Here is a 17,111-nt window from a genome sequence, read left to right as displayed (position 1 = left end):
TCCTTTTTCTTTTTTTTTTTTCCATTGTGTAGCCCAGGCTGACCTCAGATGACAGCCTCCTGCCTCTGCCTCCCAGATGGTGGGCTCTCTGGTACATTCCACCATTTTTTACCGCTCCAGCCTGAGAGTGATATCAGTCATAGAAGAACAAACAACTTCCTTTTGCTTTACCGAAGTTGGTCGCTTTTCTTCTGTCCCATTCCTTACCTGGGACTCTGGGATTTAGTCACACGGCATTGCCAAGGGACAGATTCTACTGCCAGGCCAGGGCTGCAATATTCCAAACACTGGGAGCCAGAGTTTAGACTTAGAGAGCTCGCCTTGAGCTTGGGTTCACACGCTACCTTCCTTATAATTTGGTTTGTCCCATTGCGTTTAGGTTGATCGGTGTTTTACTGGTTAGGCAGGCAACCCGGTCCACAAGCCCACCTCATGCCCACAAAGTTCCTGTCAGCTGTACTCAAGGAACAGTAGTGTCTCTCCATGTGAGAGGGGAAGGTGAACCTGAGGAACAAGAAGGCGTGGAGATTGGGGGGTAGGGGCAGCAGGCAGCAGAGAAATTTTCATATTTCAGAGCCTCTGCGGCATTAAATGCTGCGCCTGGGAGAGAAAGCCACAATGTCCCAAGAGGGGGCGGTGCAGAGGACAAGGCCGAGCTCTTCAATACTGACAATAAAGGGGCAAAAGCGGAAACATGGAAGCAAAAATGGAGAGTTTTTTTTTTTTTTAAAGAACACTGAAGACAAGATGCTGCTTAAAAATTAAAATACTAAGGGCCAGCAAGACAGCCCCGAGGATAAGGATGCTGTGGCCAAATCCGACTACCTGAGTTCAGTCTCTGGATCCCATCCCACGGGACGGAAGGAGAGCACCAACTGCAGCTGTCCTCTGACCTCCACACTCCGGCTACTTCATGTGGACGCTCACACGTGCACTAAATAAACAGATCAGTTCCCAAGAAACCCAGGGCAGCGGCTAACTGTGGTGCTTATTAGCATACCAAAGCGGATGCCAGGCATCTAGGCTCACTCAGTACCTGGGACTCCTCTCGGTTCTCCTCACCCCACCCCTGCCCTAAGTTTCTCTAGCTCTTTGATTTCCTTCCCTTCCCCCAGCTTCTCCTTCCCATAGAACTCTGACAGTTCAGCCATGCGCTCTCCTGGTCCTCTTGTTTTTTTGATCTTCTCTTGACTTCCGGTCTCATCCCCCCCCAGCACCCCGGTCTCCTCTCAAGGCCTGGTTCAGTCTACTGGCTGTGTCTAGTTCTACTACTTTCTCTGACTGCTCTGGACTCTTCCCAATGCCTCTGGCTGTACTCTCCCTCCTATCTACAATAAAAACCTCCTCGACCCGATCTTGAAGTGCTGACGTCCTCATTTCATGCACCCGGTGCTGAAAGCAGGGAGAGGCATATATGGGTCTCCTGCAAGCGGCTCGGTCTCTCCTCACCGACCCAAACTGCTGACGTGACTCTTCTAAAGTGCGGATCATCTGTGTCTGCTGGCTTCCGCCGCCCATCGTATTCAACTCCGAATGCGCGAGTCCATCTCCTCAGCAGCGTCTTCCCTCAGCCTGTTCTAGTCACTCATCTCCCCTCACTTACTCAGACCCCGGCACCATTATGGGGCAGCTCACAACTGTAACCCCAGCTCCCGGGAATCCCGACACATTGAAATGGTTGTATCTGAAAATCAATTGGATGTGGGAGGGACGAGGATAGGGTTGGCGTTTTCCATTCTAGGCCCCTTTAGAACTGGTTGACCTTTAAACTATATGTGGCTTCGTTTAAAAAGGGCAAAACAACTAAATTAATTTTGCAAACCTTTGAAAATGGAGGCCCTCTAGGGAAAACATTAAGGATGTAGTTTATATTCTTATGGGCTCCTCCTTTATCACACAGTGGGAATCATGCTGATGTGCACTTTATATTAAAATAAAAACTTATTTTAGTGGCAAAAAAAAAGTTGAACCCAGGACTCTGACTACCTGTGGAGACAGGACTGGTATCTGAGGACAGCAGAGGGAGAACAGTAGAATGCTGAGGGCTGGAACCAACCGGAAGGGGAAGGGAATTCCCCACTGGGAAGAGGCTTGGGCTATTTGGCTGAAAAAGGAAAACCCACACAGAGGTCTGGGTTTGAAGCTTTGGAAAACATTTGTTTTTGTTCCTTGTTTCAAGAAAAAGGAAAGGAAAGAAAAGAAAAGAAAAGAAAGGATGACGAATGGAAATATTTGAAATGAGATTTTTAACAGAAAAAGAAAAACTCATACCATTTCATTAGCATCCTCTTGTAGCCAGCCAGTGACAAAAAAAACCAGACTGCTTGTCAGTTCCTGTCTCTTACTGGGATCTTTTGGTTCACAGCGACGACCGGGAAAGGGGCAGTGTGTTGCTTGTTTTGCTTTCCTAACAACCTTCCTTTAGGTGTTTTACCTGATTATTCTTTTTCTTCCACTTGCCCGGTGTTTGTGGGTGGATTCATGTTCGAAGGCCCTTGCCGTATGCTTCAGTGTAAGTAAATCGGAGGGGCATGTGCTTTTCTACCATACAAACGAAATCTGAATTCCAGACTTGGTTCTCCAGCAGTTGGTTCAGCACATCTGGAATCCAGTGTTCCCTCATGAACAGGAAAAAAGACACCCACGCCCTATCCCAGGGACTATTAAATGGAGAAGCAGGCACAGGGACCCCAGTAGGTGCTCCGCATATGGAAATGGTTCTTCCCTTCCTCCCACCTGCAGAGAGGGTCACTGCTGTTCTCTCCGCAATTGCGTGTGAACTGGGTTGTCTACATCTGAGCTGTGAGCACACGCGCACACATGCACACACACACACATATACCGGATGAGTGCGGGCACAATCTCACAGACCTACAGAGCCTGGTGAAGAAGACAAGGCTCTGGCCGAGGCTCCTAGTGAAACAGAGCCTGACTTCCTATGATGTCTTAAGGGTCAGCTCATGTGAGTGGTGGAAAACACAGATATCACCCAGGTGTACTAAGACAGCAGACCTGAGAAGAGTTCCCAGCACAATTAGCATCAGGTCACATTTAATTCATTTGATCCCCGTTGCCATTCTGTGGGGCAGAAATTCTTCCAGCACAGATGAAGAGGCCCAAGAGCATACAGCCTGCACTGAGTGACCACCAGACTCAGAAACCCAGCTCCACTTCAAAAGTCCCAGGGTGCCTACACCTGGCCAATTCCTAGGGCCATGCTTCCACTTATAACCCAAAATATAAAACTCTGTAAGGAAAATTTAGAGCTTTTCTAGGTTTAAAAAAAGAATATGATTACAGTAAACAAAGAATGTGGGAGTGATTGGATATGGGAGGGCTTTGATGTCATAGCATAGTGGGGATGGAAGGGCTCTGATGTCAGAGAGTGAGAGGTAGGAGAGGGCTCTGATGTCAGAGAGTGGGGGGTGGGAGAGGGCTCTGATGTCACAGAGTAGGGGAGTGGGAGAGGGCTCTGATGTCAGAGAGTGGGGGTGGGAGAGGGCTCTGATGTCAGAGAGTGGGGGGTGGGAGAGGGCTCTGATGTCACAGAGTGGGGGGTGGGTGAGGGCTCTGATGTCACAGAGTTGTGGAAATAGAGGAGGGCTTCACTGGTTCCTTCCTTGATTCTTGGTTCAGTGTGAGATTTAAATTAGAAAGCAAATTTCTTGACTTACTGAGGTCCCAAGAGCAGCACCTTACCGCCCCCCCCCCCCGCCTCCTTTGCCAGCAGCCCTGGCCCTCCTCTCAGTCTGCAATAGTCCACCATCCACTCTGCATGGGAGAGACAGGATATGAATGGAGCAGGCTGACGTCCATGGTTAACTTCTTCCATTTTCCTCCAAATCCAGGACCCAGGATCTGCCAGGGTCAACTGCCTCCTGGTTGGGGGGTTGCTTCTATCTCAGCATCCAGCTTCTTGCCTCCTGGGCCTCCTGGGACCTCCTGGGCCTCCTGGGCCTCCTGGGCCTCCTCGGAGGGAGGGGACAAGAGCTGTGCTCAGGCTCAAGAGGTTGCTTCACCATCCAGTTACTGCCAGCACCTTTGGGAGCTGTGAGTGCTCATGGGCAGAAGGAGGACACTATCCATCCAAATCACAGATGTGCAGCCTAGCGTGTTTCGGGCATGGGGTGCACAGATAAAGCCTCTGGCCTCCAGGAGCTGAGAGTCTGGAGACAATGGGACAAGCTTCTGAAAAGTTTCTGCACCCCAATAAGCCTCTCTGCCGACACAATAACCCAAATCAGACCAAATCAAAGCAAATTAGAAATAGCCCAGGTTTAATGAATACCATTGCTCCCCGATGGCTTTCTAGTCTTCCAGAGAGGAGAGATAGAAAAGGAAGACCTGAAAACCACCTGTTTGGTCTCTGGAGAGCAGTTTAAATGCCCTGTGGGAGGGGTCTTGAGCATCTCTGGGGAGGGGCTATCATTTCTAGGGCTTTCTCGGGGGTGGAGTCTGGACTGAGGCAACTCCAAGCAGGAGGGGGTTTGGGGCGGAGCCTCTAACCAAACATTCCAGACTATATGGATGCCAGGAGCTGAAATGAAACCTTCACCCAAACATTCTCGACTCTTTGGGTATATGGATGCCAGCGGCTGGAGTGGCGCTTCCACCCAAACAGCTTTCTTTACTATCCTATGGTGATTTGGTGTAGCCAGAAGGTCAGCATGCCAAGTGGAAACGGCAAGTGCAAAGGCCCTGTGGTCGTGCTGTGTGTGCTGTACCTGAGAGATGCCCAGAGACCAGAGATACAGTAATGGGGGTGAGTGGAAATCACAGGGACACTCTTGTTATTTGCGTGCATCCCTGTGTGCACAGATGCATGCCCACATATATGCATCTATGCCGAGGCCAGAGGTTGGCTTTGGGTGTCTCCCTCTATTGCTTTCCACTGTATATTCTGCAAGAACCTGAAGCTCGCTGACTTTGCCAGGACCACTTGGCCAGCAAGGTCCAGGGATTCTCCTCTCTCTCTCTCTCTCTCTCTCTCTCTCTCTGCCTCACATACACCAGGATCAAGGGGACACACTGCTGCACCTACCTTTTCATGTGGGTGCTGGGATTGAACAAGTTCTAGTACTTTTTTAATCTTTATTTTTATTTTATGTGTATGGGTGTCTGCCTGCACCATGTGTGTGCAGTGCCCACAGAGACCAAAAGAAGGCTTTGGGTCCCCCCTTGGAACTGAGATTATATATGATTATGAGCCTCCTAGTAGATTCTGAGAATTGAACCCAGGTCTTCTGGAAGAGCAGTCAGTGTTCTTAACCCCTGAGCCACCTCTCCACCCCCACTCAAGTTTTTGTGACACACACGCACACGCACACTGTACCAACTGAAACATCTCCCCATCACATTCCTTAGAGGCTTGTGAGCCAGGGCAAAGACAGTAGTTTACTGTGACTAAAACAGGAAACCATTAAAGTGCTGTGACCTGGGGGTAAAGTGATCTGACATAAATAATTATCTGATACAACATCCTCCCTACTTGGATTGTGGAAACAGATAGGACTGACCAGCCACCAAGGTGGGGGTCTTAGAAGTTGCTATCCTGGGAGGGGGACATTTAACACAAGAAAAGACTTTGGGAGGTGCAGTCTGTGACTCTGGATCAAAAGGAGAGACGTCATTCAGCAAGACAAAACAGACACACCCACACCACAACTGAAGGATGGCCGTAGCCTGGGGGGGGGTCTGTGCCTGGTGTGGTCCTTTAGACCCCCCAGGGTCCTCCTAGTCTCTCCACTGGGAGCCCCACCCCAGTGACCAGCACACCTGTTGTAATTTGAAGATCTTCACCAACCCCTCATCAGACAAAGGTCTGATCTCCAGAATATACAAAGAACTCAAGAAACTAGACACTAAAACTCTAATTAACCCAATTAAAAAATGGGGTACTGATCTGAACAGAGAATTCACAACAGATGAACTTCGAATGGCCAGAAGACACTTAAGGTCATGCTCAACCTCCTTAGCGATCAGGGAAATGCAAATCAAAACCACTTTGAGATACCATCTTACACCTGTCAGAATAGCTAAAGTTAAAAACACCAATGATAGCCTATGCTGGAGAGGATGTGGAATGAGGGGAACACTCATCCATTGTTGGTGGGAATGCAAACTTGTGCAGCCACTTTGGAAATCAGTGTGGCGGTTTCTCAAGAAACTGGGAGTCAACCTCCCTCAGGACCCAGCAATTCCTCTCTTGGGAATATACCCTAGAGATTCCCAAACATACTACAAAAGTGTTTGTTCAACTATGTTCATAGCAGCACTATTTGTAATAGCCAGAACCTGGAAACAGCCTAGGTGCCCCTCAATAGAAGAATGGTTAAAAAAGGTGTGGAACATATACACATTAGAGTTTTACTCAGCGGTAAAAAATAATGACATCTTGAATTTTGCATGCAAATGGATGGACATAGAAAACGCTTTACTGAGTGAGGTAAGCCAGACCCAAAAAGAGGAACACGGTATGTATTCACTCATAAGTGGATTCTAACCATAATTTAAGGTCTTTGAGCCTATTATTCGTGATCCTGGAGAAGCTAAATAAGAAGACGAACCTGATGAAGATTATTTAGCTATCCGCCAGGAGGTAGGAAATAGTCAAGAGTTCCAGGTAACCTTGGGTGCATGGGGGGGGGGGAGGGTTGTTGGAAGGGGAGAGGGTTAGAGAGAAGGGAGTAGGGGAGGAATGGAGAAAGCTCGGCTGACCGAGATGGGGGGAAGGGAGGAAGGATGAATGTGGGATCAGGGAAGAATATATTTCAACTAAGGGAGTCATTTTAGAGTTTACAGGAAACTTGATTATATATGGGATCCCAGGTCCAAGGAGAGATCCCCAGATTGTTCTCTGGACAGAGGAGGGGGTGCCTGAACCGGCCTTGGCCCGTGACCATACTGATGAATATTTTGCTTATCACCATAGATCCTTCATCTGGCGTTGGATGGCGATACAGATGGAGGCCCGCGTTGGAGCACCGAACTGAGCCCCCCAAGATCCAAATGAGGAGCAGAAGGAGGAAGAAAATGACGAAGGACTGCGAGGGATACTATCACCCACTGATACAAGGGGTCGGATCTAATGAGAGTTTACCAAGGCCAGATGGACCATGACTGAACGAGCATGTGATCCAACCAGATTCTCTGAATGTGGCCGGATTTTCTGAATGTGGCTGGCCTGCAGTCTTTCTGAGAAGCCATTGACAATGACACTGGGACTGGTTTCCTCTGCATATACTGGATTTTTGGGATCCAGTCTGTTTGGATGCTCACCTTCCTGGACCTGGAGGGAGGGGGGAGGAACTTGGACTTCCCACAGGGCAGGAGACCCTGACTGCCCTTGGGGACAAAGAGGGAGGAGGAGAGGGAGGGGGGGAGTGGGAGGGCATTGGGAGGAGGGGCGTAAATGGAAACTTTTTATAATTTAATAAAATTACTTTCAAAAAAAAAAAAAAGAAAAGAAAAAGAAATGCGACCCCATCAGCTCAGGTGTTTGAACACTTGGTCCCTGATTGGTGGCACTGTTTGGGGGTGGGGTGGGAACCTTGTGGAACTTTAAGTGGGTGGAGTCTTGCTGGGCAGCAAAGTAACTGGAGGTAGGTTTTGAGGTTTCGTGTAGCCCAGTGTGTTTCCTGTCTGCTGTCAACTTCCCGGCTGTGTGTGCAACACCTCTCTCCCCAGCCACCCATCATAATCCTTTCTTAAAACCAAAGGAATCCTTCCCTTAAGCGGCTTCTTGTCAAGGGTTTGCTCACAAGAACACTAACATAGCACCTTCCTGTGCTATATAGCCCTACCTGTCTTGGTGGCTTTCTTTTTGTTCACTCTGTCCTTCTTGCTAGTTACTTTCATGAACTGCCAAGGAGAAACGCTCATTTTGCGTAATAAATGTTGGCGAAATGAGCCTGTGTCCTTGGAAGTCACCCCAACCACCTTAAACCTTCCAACCTGAGAAATTAGAACCATCACAATAAAAACTGAGTGAGAAACCAAGCAAGTAATCCCAGCACGTGGGAGGTAGAGGCAGGAAAATCGGGAGTGCAAAGCAGCCTGGGCTCCATGAGAGAGCCCATCTCAGAGGACACGAAGACATGAAAACATATCAAATAAAATGAGAGGAAAGAAGGAAGCCATTTGCTCGGGGCACTCTGGTCCTCAAGCTCCCCAGACTGTTACAGAGAGATCCAGGGCTCTGCTTCCACAAATGGAACCACAACAAACTTTGTCTTGGAACTCATCGGTGAAACCGCCCCCAAGTGCCACTCAGAAGCTGACATTGCAGACTGGGCTAGGCAGCTGTTAGTCTTCCGCTGTCACTTTAAGAACTAACCACGCCCACCCCAGCCACTTTTGGACCTCCCCCCCCCACCCCGCAGCCATCTTTTCTCTCTCCCTGGTTCCCTGGTGCGTGCATGTGTGTGTGTGTGTGTGTGTGTGTGTGTGTGTGTGTGTGTTTGTCTCGTCTCGTGTGTACGTGTGTCTTTGTTTTCTCTCTGTTTTTCTCTTCTTTAAGCAATAAATGTCTCCCTCTTCTTTAAATAATACTATGTCCTATGAGCCTTTTATCCGCCGCCGTAACCGCCCGCCTGACTCCCCCGGCCGCATGGCCCTGCAGGGACTCATGGCCATCCTTGCCGGACTCCGCGAGCTGCCCGGGACATCCCATAATCATATTCTTTTCAAAAGAACAAAAGCAGCCACTTGCCGGCCCTCACCCTGGTCACAGGAGCCATACTTACCCCTGAGGAACTTAGGAGACATGTCACCCAAAGGCCTGGCTTCTGGAGGGCTAGTGAGAGTGGGAAGCAGAAAGGCCTTGGGAAGAGCAGCCACTGGCTGTCACTCCTTCCTCGGGGCTTCATCATGCTTGCCTGTGCTGGTACACACACCCCTAGCCATGGGGGAAGCTGGGAGTCTGAGTGAGAATCCAGGCTCCTCGGATCACTGCTTGGTGGCCTTGGGAGTGTTGCTTGACTTCTTTGGGTGACTGCTGATGCAGGGTTTTTCTCTAAAGGATTGCGTCCTTTAATGTCCATAAGGCACCTGGCACAGAGAAAATGCTTTGATCCAATGGGGCCAGGATGTACTGGAGGCAGGGAGGGGGGATAGTGACAGGTATGCTCAGCATCAGACACTGAAGAACGAATCAAACCCTAGGCGGGGTTGGAGGGAGGAAGAGAGTAAGGAAAGGAAGATGACTGCAGGGCCAGAAATGAGACCCAAGCCCCAAGTCCTGGGGAAAAGGGCAGCAAAGGCAAGACCAGAATATTGGAGCATGCCTTCCTGGGGGGTTGCTCGCCTCCCTTCTGACACCCCACCCTACCCCTATCTCTACCCCCCCCCCATCCTGGCATTGGCACAACCTCCTAAAATGCAGTCACCTGTGACCCCTTAACTTTCTCAGTATGAACCTGGTCTGCTAAACACCTCAGTCTACCTTCATCCACTGGGTGTCAGCATACCTGTGGCCACAAGGGGGTGGTGATGCTAACACTCACCTCAGTCACCTGGCCCTTTGCAGGATTCAGTCACCATGCACAATGTTATTTGGCACATGTCCCCACTCGATCAATATTCTGCATTTCTCTTCCTGCACTGGAAATGGGATGGGCAGATCTCAGTTTCCCTGGATTGTAAAATGGACGCTGGGAAGGACTTGGATGACTTGAGCTCTGGGACCACACAGCTGGCACACACCTGGGCTAAGGAGCCCTGCACAGTGTCAGAAGGAGCCAGCAAGCAGGAATGGAAGCTGCGGTTGACCAGGGGTGTTCCTGATCAACTCCACACCACAGCTGAGGCCCAGCTGGCCTCTTACCCAGCTGGCACAGAAACAGCTGAGCTTCAGAGACTCCTGGATGAAGTTGGGGACCAGACTCTGGGTCTCACAGCTGTGTGAGCTCTGAAAAGAAGGGTCTATGAGACTTGGATCTTCCACTCTGAGAGGTCCTTCCCAGCAGCCTTTGGGTGGGTGGTGGGGATAACATACAGAGAAGGAGCTGTTCATGGAGGAAAAGGCACTCCCCCAGCAATATCCCATGACACCATTGCCTCCCAGCTAACTGGAGGCCCAGTGCCCCTCCTACCGAGACCCTATATCTTTACAGAGGTCAAAAAAAAAAATGCACCATTTCCTTGTGATCCACATGCTTCAACTACCAGAGGCTAGTTCCAACCTGGCCAGAATGGCTTTTCCTCCGGACTTTTGCACTCAGGTATTTACCTCTAGGAAACTTCTGGATGTTCTTTGAACCACAGACTCCAAACCCCACACCCTTATCTTCAGCTTTCAGTTCACAAGTCACTGCAAAGAGGCTGAGCCTGGCTGTGTGGAAGACAAGAATATGGTATCCATTGCTGTCTGTGAAGCTTTGTCTCAGCCTGGAATTCCTATTTACCTGTCCTGAAGGAGTCAATGAACACTGAGCCTTAAATCTGCCTAGCTTTTTCACTAAATCCCAGAATTCCTTCCAGTCCGATTTTTTTGTGTTAAAAAGGACATTAACCCACTGGTGACAAGAGCATGTCTCTGAGGTGCTGTCCAAACCCGAGTGAGACAGAGCTGCTGGTCAATCCTGGGAGTTGAGTCGAATAAGGGCAGAAGTCAGCTGGGCCTCGGAGAGTAAAGGAAGTGTCTTAATGCTGGATCTTCCAACCATTGTCCAAGGAGCAGTCCTCTGCTTCCAGCCCTATCTATCCTTCCCTCCACCTGCACACCCTCAGAGGGTGGAGTCTGGAGAGATCTCTTCTGACTTCCCTGGGGAAGTGAAGGACTAGGAAGGGAAGGCTGAAGGTGTGATCCTGCCTCTGTGCCCAGCCCGGAACTCTTCCTGGCTCACCTCCCATCCTATTCTTGCCGCCAGTTGAACGGAAAGGTGCAGAGCTGGTTCTGACTGAGTTGAAAGCTCTGTCCTGCCCCCTTGCCAGCTTCTAAAGTGTGTGTATGGGAGGGGGGGAATACTGTGGTGCATGCCCAGATTAAGCATGTGTTGCTGTGATCCTTGGGAAGAGCTCAGAAGGGCCCTGAAGACAGGCAAGGTATACATACCACATTGGGGAACCTGCATGCGAGCCCTCCCAGGGCTGCTATCAAACTCTGAGGTCGGGTGATAACCCTCCCATGATGAAAGGCTCTTTCTTTCATTCTACCAAATCCCTGGGCCCACTTCCCAGGCGGAGCCCAAGGAGGGCTCCCAAAACTTAACAGCTAGGGGAAGTCCACCCCTAAGCACCAACTTCCGGGTTGTTCAACCTGGACAGAGCCTTTTCTCTAGAAGTGCCCCGCCCTTCTACACTCAGGAGTTCAGCAGTGACCACTGGATAGAAAGGGAACAGGGGTGTCTCTCTAAGTGAAAAATCATTAATGAGGTGCCAGCAAATGAGAAAAAAGTCCAGTCCATTCTTGGGTAGCCAAAGGAGGGTGTTTCTGAGGGAATGTTCAAATAAATAAATAAATAAATAAATAAATAAAATGCCCTACTATGTCAGGCAAAGGTTAGCTTTGTTCCACATTCCATGTGAATGAACTTTCTCCTGCTTCTCGGCCAACACAGTAAATTGCTCCTGCAGCCCCTACATGAGCACAAACAGTTACTCAGCGCTGAATGTGGGGATCTTCCCAGTTGAACTGCAATGCAGAGACTGCCTGTGCCTGTATAAGTTAGTGGGAGAGATGGCCCCTGCAGTTCTACCAATCCAGCCACTTTGTCTCCTGAAAAACTGAGTAGCAAAATCCCTCATGGAGATCTGTGCCCGCTGGGAATGAGGACAGAGGATGTTGTGTCAGGCCCCAATGGTGCAGGAGGGTCTTCTTTCTATGTGTTGCTTTTATTGGTCAAATAAAGAAACTACCTAGGGCTTTTGATAGGACAGCAGCTTAGATAGGTGGAGTAGACCAAACAGAATGCTGGGAGAAAGAAAGCAGAATCCGGCAGATGCCATGATTCTCTGGCCTGAGATGGGCGTAGGTTAGAATCTTCCCAGTAAGCTACGACCCCGTGGTGATATACAGATTACTAGATATGGATTAAAGCAAGATGTGAGAGTTAGCCAAGAAGAGGCTAGATAGAATGGGCCAGGCAGTGTTTAAATGAATACAATTTCCGTGTAATTATTTTGGGTAAAGCTAGCTGGGAGCCGGGCAGCAGGAAGCGGCCCTCTGCTCTTTTTATAACACCCCAAGAAGTAGGAACTGAGGGAAAACCCTTAAATTTACTTCTAACCAAAGCCCAAAAGCAACTCTTTACTGTGCCTGTTTAGATGTGCTGGGCCCTGCACATTCAGGGTGGAATCAGAGCTTTCATGAGACATAGTAAATTGCTAGATACAGGCCACCATCCAGATGGGAACAAACCTAGGTTTGAGCTCCATGTCTCAGGCCTGAGTGGTCATCATACTCTGGCTCTTTGGAGTCTCCTGGGAGACTGGGACACAGTTCTGCCTGCTTTGTTAAGAGACCATAATCAATATTTGTTGTTGGAGAGGCCAAGCACACTACAGAGCTTTTCATGTTGTTCCTATGACCACTAGAAAAGAGGAGAATCTTGCACTTGGTATATGGGGAAAAGACAGGCTCAGGAAAGTTAAGGAACTTGCCTGAAATCACACAGCCTCCAAATGCCAAAAACCAGGATCTACAAGCAGACAGCCCAGCTCTGTGCCAGCAGTCAGACATTAACAGACTGTGGTCCTTAGTGGTACTCTGGCTGTTCCTAGCAGCACCTAGGTCTTCGTGCCTGCCTGCCTGTCAGGGGATGGATGCTGGACAGATATTCCAGATCTTGGGCCTGGGTTCTGTCAGAGCCTGAGCAAAGCCAGGCCCCTTGGGAGCCCCTCTTGGGAAGGCAGGAGAGGCTTTGCCAAACACAGAGCAGCTGTTCTGCTCTGGGGAAGAAGAGGGCTCCTGATGTTCAGGGGAGTAGCCTCCCAGCATTCCCCACCCTCACCCCATGAAGGTTCTGTACCCTAGAACTGACTATGCATATATACATGCATGAGGGCCACCACCCATGTGCATAAACAGCCACATACACACTCCTGCATAGCATTCCCCTGGTGCTCACACTAGTGCCTGCACCCAGGACCTAAGATGCTGTGATCTGCCTACCTCCCACTGAGACCCACTCTCCATCCTCTGCCAGGCTGTACTGTGCCCCCTCCCTGGGTCTCTCCAGACACCATTCCTCAGGAACTCTTCCTCTTCATCTAGGTCTGTCTCTGTCCTCTCTCTCTCTTTTCTCCAAAATAGTGTGTTTCTGTCAGCAGATCTGAAGCCTCTGGCTCTCTGTGGACGTTAGAGAGTTGCCTTGACAGTGTGCGGTTTGCCGCTATAAACTAGGGCTTTGTGTTGAATGCTAGCTAGCATATATGCCTGTGTTTGGGCATGCGTGTAGGTTGTGTGTATAATGTGTAGCTCTCGGTTGTGTGTGGTTGTGTGTCTGTGTCAGTAGGTTGTGTGCTGGGTTTGCGCACAAGGTTGTGTGTTTGTTGGGGTGTACGTGCCAGCTACTGATTTTGTGAATGTGGTGTGTGATAGTTGATCATGTGTTGGGCATGTATGTGGGTCTGAGTTATGCATCTGAGGTTCACGTGTTGACTTTATGGGTTTGCTGAGGCGTGTGCTGGTGTGTTGTGTAGATATATGTGGGTCGTGTGTGCAAAGTGCTTTGTAGGCTCTGCCTGTGGTGTAGAGAGTCCACGTTCAGGCAGTTGACATTAAGAAGAGGCGGCTGTCACCGCGGGGTGGCGCTGTGGCGGAGGCAGGCGGACTTGTGGCCAGGGTCCTGCAGAGCCGCAGTGTGCGGAGGAACCGCTGTCGAGCGGAACTGAAGTGATCCCTAGAGTCTGGGAAGCAAGATTGGGGTGCAATGGAGAAGAGAAGACATTTGGTTATGGTAGTTGGGGATCAGGTGCTCCCGGCGGCACCCGGTGTGAGGGACAGGGGGCTGTCACGGAGAAGCTAATGACTGGGAGGACAAGACGGAGCCGGGAAGGACCTGCGGCCCGGGGACCCTGGCCAGGCCGGCGCCAGCCGAAGAGTTGAAAGGCGGCCGCTGCCTCTCCTCCCAGCTCCCCAATGCGTCCCGGATGGCTCTGGTGGGGCGCAGGCCTGGACCCGTGTGGGCTCACTAAAGGTCCTCGGGTCACTAAAGGGGTCCCGCGGTGGGACTTTGATCTGCAGGCCTCTTGCGCGGTCCCGGCAGCCTCCCAGGATCAGTTATCCGAGCCACGTACCCTGAAACTAGGCGCTCTGAACGCAAGCCCCACCCAACCTCCCGAGTCGCCACGGCCTCAGCCTGGTTACCCACGCTCAGAGCTCTGGTGCCCCAAGACCCCTGCCCTGGCCAGCGTCATCTCCTCTTTAGCTACCACACTGCTCGGGCCGCTCCAGTCTTGTGGCATGGTCAGAAACTCAGTTTGCAGGCCGAGTTTCCGTGATCTTTCCAACAAAATGAAAACGCCGCCGGTGCGTGCAAACGGCCTGCCTGGCAGGGAAGATGTCACTTTCACGACCCTACGAACAGTGTTTGTATGTGATCATGGGAAAGGGGTAAAAGTCATAACTGGGGCCCAGATCACCCGTGACTGCTTGCTGGAGCCACCTCCATTTCGTGTGAGAACTGTCATGGCGCTCAATGACCTTCAGCTATAGAGACGGGCTAGTGCTCCGGAATGCTTAGGTACCTAATGAAATGAGATCGAATCCCTGTTCTGTTTCTTCATTAACTGTGTGCCCTGTCGCCTCTCTGGGTCACAATAGTCCTCCAAGGTTTGAGCGGAGGAGTGAAGCCGCCAGCACGCACGGTAACGCGCCCAACACAGTAGGTTCCAAGAACAGGCTCCTCTACCACAGCCTTCCAGTGCCCTAGATGGTGACCCCCACTCCCCGCGATCGAGACCACTCCTTAGCAAGATCAGAAAATGGATCGGTAAAGAACCGAGGCAAGGACCGGCTACAGACGTCACTCTTTCTTGAATAGACAAGGAACTCAGCCCCAGAACCGACAGTGAGAAGCCGTATCCATCTCCCGGCCGCAAATTTCTGCCGCACTGGATTTAAAGCGGCTCCGAAAACTGGACGCCAATCCAGTGGGTTGCTCAGAGACGGCAAACATCTATTGAGCACTTTCTGTGTACACAGCCGTCTAGAAAGAGAATTAGGAAATGAGAAGGTGATGAAAGAAAGGACTAACTGCAAAGAAATAAAAATAGGAAAAAAAAATGAACGAACGCAGTAGTGGAAGGAAATCCCGGCCCAAAACTGCTTCCAAAGGCCACGATGCTTGCTACTTGAGGGTGGGGGTCCTTGGGAGGCTCGGGAGGGGGGAGAGGAGGCGCGCCCGCCTTGCCTGCAGCTACCGCCTTGCTGGAGCCATGGCGCGTCTGCAGAACGCGAACCGTTGCTCATTACGGCAATTATGTTGTTCTAAATTTGCCTCGACCCTAAATTGCTAAACTCAGAGGAGCAGGAGGCTCAGGAGCTTGGGCTGGAGGAGACACAGGATCCTGCTCCGCCATTCCTCTATTCCGCCATTCCTCTATTCGGAGTGAGAGAAAGAACTCTGCGCCATGAATGCGGCGCTTGCCGAAAACGCAGGTTCTAGGGGAATCTTCCGCGCCCTCAGTGCCTGGCGGGTTAACACTTCCCCAAATTCTAGGAGTGAGGAAGATGATACCAGGATCTTTTCACGAGTGAGAGATCCAAGGCACAGCAAGATGGCATGACCTTGCCTAGAAAAGGTTACACAGGCCCTTAGACTCTGCACCACGCTGTTACCTCGGCCCACCGGAGACAGACTCAGTACCTCTCTCTACCTAGTCTTCTCCAGTGGCTTTCTAGGAAGGAACCCAGGAGATTCTACGTGGGAGTCAGGGTGTCTGCGGGTCGGGGTGTACTGTTTGCTCTCCCTAGATTGCTTAGCTTAGGTGATGGAGAGCAAGAAGCAGAGGGACACCTGAGCTTCCAAGGATCCCAAACTTGTAGGCATAGTTGTCCCATCACCACCCAGGTCCTGGATTTGCTTCTAGAGGCCCAGAGACTGAAAGTCACTTTTCAGAGTCTTTCAGATTGTTCCAGTAGTAGAACCAAGATCTCTGACAACGTTTGAGAAGTTTGTCCTTCTTTAAGAGAGGGGGGTGTGACAGACAGAATTTTCACTTCAGCTACAACAGGCTGGAGGCCCCAAGGCCAAGGTACCTCTGGGGTATCTTGGAGTCAGTGCAGAACCCTCCCAAACGCCCCACTCCCCATCTTTGTCTCTCATGGAACTCCCAGGCCAATATGAGCCTTGGGACCAGAAGCAATTTCTACCTTTTAACTGTGGAGATGTCCACATCTCCCCCAAGTGTAACACCAGATACTTAGGGGGCTGGGTTCCCCCTCCTGACATCTATGGACTCTGGTTGCCCAGGGCCTTCTTCTGGAGTTTGGATATTCAAGCTCCCAACAAACTGGTGGAGGGGAGTACCTAGATTCGGTGAGACTTAAGGGGTGGTCACTACATTGGAGAAAGGGAGGACATAATAGGCTTGATTTACCAAGAGGTCATTTTCTCTTTCACATCCTTGCAGAATTTTCCCCAGATTAAATTTGCACTTATTCAAATGCATTTTTCTTGAAAGCCTGAACTTGACTACATAAAACATAAACTCAGTTTAAGAGGGTGGGAGAGCAGGGCCCAGGTATAGGGTAGCCCTGGGTTTTCTGTACTCTTCAGTGTGGCTGCCTATTTGGGTTAACAGAGGCTGGGCTAGCTGTGCAAAGCTCTTTAGGCAGTTCAAAATAAAACTCCACATTCTGTCTACACCGGGGGTTGTGTAGAGGCACACACACACACAGGCACATGGGCACACACACACAGGCACATGGGCGCGCACACACACACACACACACACACCCCTTCAGTAGGAAAAACAGGTTCAAGGGGACAGGAGTAGTCTGGATTAGCTGTTGACAGTCATCAAACCGTTTGGGCCAAGCCACTTTGCTTTCATAGACAGTTTAAAAGGGGAGGAGGAGAAAAGAGTCAGTTATGGGTGGAAAGAGCAAGTGTCGATTTCAGTTTAAAGTGAATTGGAAAATTGAGCCTAATTATCCTAGGTAATTG

The sequence above is a fragment of the Myodes glareolus genome, chromosome 8 (assembly GCF_982192425.1).
Source record: "Myodes glareolus chromosome 8, mMyoGla1.1, whole genome shotgun sequence".
NCBI classification, from domain to species: Eukaryota; Metazoa; Chordata; class Mammalia; order Rodentia; family Cricetidae; genus Myodes; species Myodes glareolus.
The sequence above is the reverse complement of the archived record's forward strand: the minus strand, read 5'-3'. Positions refer to the sequence as shown.